Here is a 4,404-nt window from a genome sequence, read left to right as displayed (position 1 = left end):
ACTTCAAATTTTTACTACGAGCGGTCCGCGTCGGATTTCTACTGTAAGCCTCCACCCGAGCTTCCCTTGTGAACGAATTTTTTTCGGACTTCTATTGCAGGTAGGCTTCGACCGAGCTTCCTCAACAAATGATCCCCATCCGGACTTCTACGGGAATCAGACTCCGACCGAACTTCTGTAGCGAACAGATTCCGAACGAGCTCCTACGACGCACGGGCTCCAGCAGCCAAACCTCTCTAGCGGGTGAACCTCTCTAGCGCCATCTGACATCCATTGCCGGTCGACCTCCTGTCGGATTCTGCGTGAAACTGAACTTCGTCCACAGAAAGTTTCTGACCGAGCTTCTACAGCAGATGACCTTCGCCTGCAGTACTAGCACCCAAGGCACCCAACAGTAGAAAGCTCGCCAGCAACATCCGAGCTCCTCTCAGACGGAGAGCTACCCCTCTCCACCAGACACCCCAACCGAGCTTCGACCGACAGGCCTGGACTCCCTGGCAGGCCACAGTAATGGCCGCGACTCTGCTCCACTTCCTATAACGGATCCCACGCGGCTCCATCATGCTCTGGTAAGTCACGACAACGGACATCACTCCACTCTCCACAACAGGCTCCACGTGGCAGGCCACGGTGATGGCCACGACTCTACTCCACTACTCTCCGTAACAAACTCTTCATGGCCCCGAACGGCCCACCACCAGGCGGTTACAGACGTCACTGTTGATCTGTTACACCCTTCGCCTATAAAAAGGAGACCTCCAGATATGTTATTCTCTAAGCTCTAATCTCTATCAAAAAATTCTGCTAAAATTTTTGTTCGAGCACTCCATTCTTGTTGAGGCAGAGAACTGACTTGAGCGTCGGAGGGTCTTGCCGGAGTACCCCCAACTACGATTTAGACTTTCTTTGCAGGTCCCGACGGCGATCGCGACTCCCTCGACTCCAGCTTCTCCGACGTTGGTGGATTTTTGCATCAACAATGCTATTAAGGAGCTGCAAGAATCATCAGGCAAGACTATTGAAGACTTTATGAGCCAAGATCCAGTCCACTTCTGTAAGGCATTTATCACTATCTTTTCAAAGTGTGACATAATGACAATAACCTAATAGAGACTTTTAATGTTTACATTGTTCAAATAAGGCACAAATATATAATAAATATGTTAGAAGAAATAAGAGCTGTATTGATAGAGAGGATGTTTAAGAAGAAATAAATGATGGTATTCAGATGACAACATATATCCAATAATAAGAAAGAAGTTAGAAAATACTAAAGTGGGGTCTAGAGTTTGCACTCCTAGGCCCAATGGAGAGTTAAAATTTGAAGTTAGAATTTTAGATGATAAGTATATTGTAAATCCTAGTGAGAAGTCTTGCTCATATAGATAATGGGACTTAACTAGTGTACCTTGCATCTATAAAATCTCATGCGTCGACTGGATGAAACAAGATGCAGATATGTATGGTTGATAAGTGTAGAAGAAAGCATACTTGATGGCTTATCAATATGTATTGCAACCATTGAATGGCCAAAGGATGTAATCCTGAGATAATAATAAGAGTATCTTGCCTCTCCCATCAAGAAGATGCATGAAAGGCCTAAGAAAAATAGAAGGAAGGAGAAAGATGAAGAACCGAAGAATAGCAATAAGCTAGTTAGGATTAGATTGAAAAGGCAATGTAAGGCTTGTAGCCAATATTATCATAATAAAAAAACATGCAAGCACAAAGACCCATCTGAAGGATCTAGACTTGAGAAGCTCATAGTATGTATAAATAATATAATGTGTGATACCATATTATCCTACATAAGTCATAATGACTTTATAAAATTTTATGCTACCTATAGATTAGGTGAAGAGGGAGACCACAAAAGGATAAGATGGAAGAGCCACTTATCAAATGCCAATGAGTGCAAGCAAGCCAAGAGTATCACAAATGTGAAGGGGCCAAAATTCAATTGCAAGTGACAGACAAAGAGTAATATTGTTTCATATTTATTCTAGTATAAATTTTTTTTTTCTAATTACAATTCAATGCACTATAATGCTAAAATTGCATACACTCTTCATCACAGGATATACCAGATTATGATGTCTATCAATCTTCTAAGACTGGACTAGATTATGTTAGGATAATGTTATTTATTATTACTATGTACTGAGCCTATTTCTAATGCTAATCCTAATCATTATCAATGTTTATAATTTAAAGATGTCTGGAAGTAGCACCATTCAAATCTTTGGAGGTATCGCCATCAGACCTACAGTTGGAGGTACTATAATCAGACCATCACTTGAAAATGCTTCAATCATAGAGAGCTTTAGGGGTAGCTAAAGCTTTTTATTAACTTAAACTTAGCCAAGCTAAGGAGACAAGAGAGTTAGTAGAGTATTTATTATAGTAGATTATTCTGGTTTGTAATTTTTTTGGATCGAGAATGTGTCATATACAAGTGTTCCAGTTGTTTTATTTTGGATAATAGCTTTTTAAACAACTATTATGAATCTGTGTGGGTTAATGTAAAATGAAATTTTGTTTGAAACTTTCACCTATTCAAATTGTTCATTGATGACATAGTATTTGTATCATATGAATAGAAGGCTATATTATCTGCAGAATTAGAACATCAAATTGTAATTATATTATAGAATCAGACATAGCGGTTGTATCACATGAACTATATATTCTGTCTATTAAATTAACTATATATTGTTCAAACTAGAATGCTACTATCATAGCTTGTAACCATAGTGTATTGTATCCAATACATGATAGCTAAAGCTACTAAAGTATGCTGCAGCATCAATCACTCTGAAACATTTAAAAATATAGGCCCACTCTAATTCAATGAAAATTACATACACTCACTAAAACATCTTACTAGGATAAATGGATATTAACATAGCATAATATGATTCATTAATCATAATTAACATCTTTCTCCTAACAGTAATATATCCTAACATCAAAACATGAAATATCAATCTTTAACCACTACTGCGCATGAAAAATTAGAAACTAAGGCAAATACTACGAAGTTGTTTCCAATTCATCCTCAATAAGGCTAGTACATGAGTAGCATTGTCATCCATAAGAGTGCAAGGGTCCTAACATAAATTTTTTCTCTTTCTTTTTGTCTTAAAATCTTGACCCTTAAGTACTAATTCTCCTCCTTCAACTTTGCATTGTTAATTTTCATTTTTTCAAGCTCATCCTCCATTTTTGCCTTTAAAATCTTCAGTTTGATAATCTTCTCTTCCAGCATTTTTATCTTTTTTCTAAAAATTTCTTTCATCTTCTTTATCCATCGAGGCTTCTTATTAAGCCCTCTCCTCTGGTTAGTCAGTATAGCAGCCACCTCCTTCCCACGATCATACATATTACTCATTAAAAAAAATTACAATCATTATCCTGTAAAATTATAGTTCAATTAGCAAGTAATAATTTTCAATTTCAATTGAGCATTTGAAAAAAAAAAATACCTTCCAAGATCGGCATCGTTGAACGTCCTTCCTGGGTTCTTTTTATTTCATGAACTATACAATCCAACTTTAACTTGGTTATAACATTGTATTTCATCTTTGGACATCATTGAAGTGGCTAAGGTAGCTGCTCCCTCGACCATATCCAAGCTTACAAGAACCTCCACTAGAAGTCTTCTAAGAACCCCAATCTCGATATCTCACCAATCACCAAATAAATGAAACCCTAAAAGTAAATCTCCATCCTCCTTTATCTCTCCTTTCCACACTCTTCTATCAAGCTGACTTATTTTCCAACTATTACTTAGAAATACCACCTAAGAAAAGGGGGGAAGGGGTTGAATTAGATTTTTCAAAAACTTTTACTAATTAAAATAAGTATATGCACTTCTAGAGTGAGTTGATTGTGTATACAGTGAAATCAGTGAGTTATGATGCTGAAAATTAAGACAAAAAAATAAATGATTGAAAAATAAAGTCACACACATATAAACGATCAACTTTATAGTGATTTGGTGTCAAGGCCAACACCTATATCCACTCCCCAAGTAACCTTCTTAAGAATTTTACTATAATCAGTAAATTACAGCAAGATTATTTTTTAAATTTATAATTTGAACTTTGTTGGTTTTATGAGCTCACCAATCAAAACTTATCTCCAAGCCACTCTTAGACTTATATAAATCTGATTCAAGGCTTGGATGGGCCTATTTTTCAAGTTTTAATCCCTATTGAAATTTGAAATATGAAAAATATGAATTCAAAAATTTAATACAATCACAAACTCTTTTAATGAGTTGAAATTGAGATTGTAATGCATAAGTTGAGAGGCTGGAAGGCTTTTACCATGAATACTCTCTTCTTTCTCTTGAGGAAGACTTAATTGCACAACAAACTGAGTAGTTGGAGTGGAATAACT

The sequence above is a fragment of the Elaeis guineensis genome, chromosome 1, assembly GCF_000442705.2.
Source record: "Elaeis guineensis isolate ETL-2024a chromosome 1, EG11, whole genome shotgun sequence".
Taxonomy (NCBI): Eukaryota; Viridiplantae; Streptophyta; class Magnoliopsida; order Arecales; family Arecaceae; genus Elaeis; species Elaeis guineensis.
Note: the sequence above shows the minus strand (reverse complement) of the source record.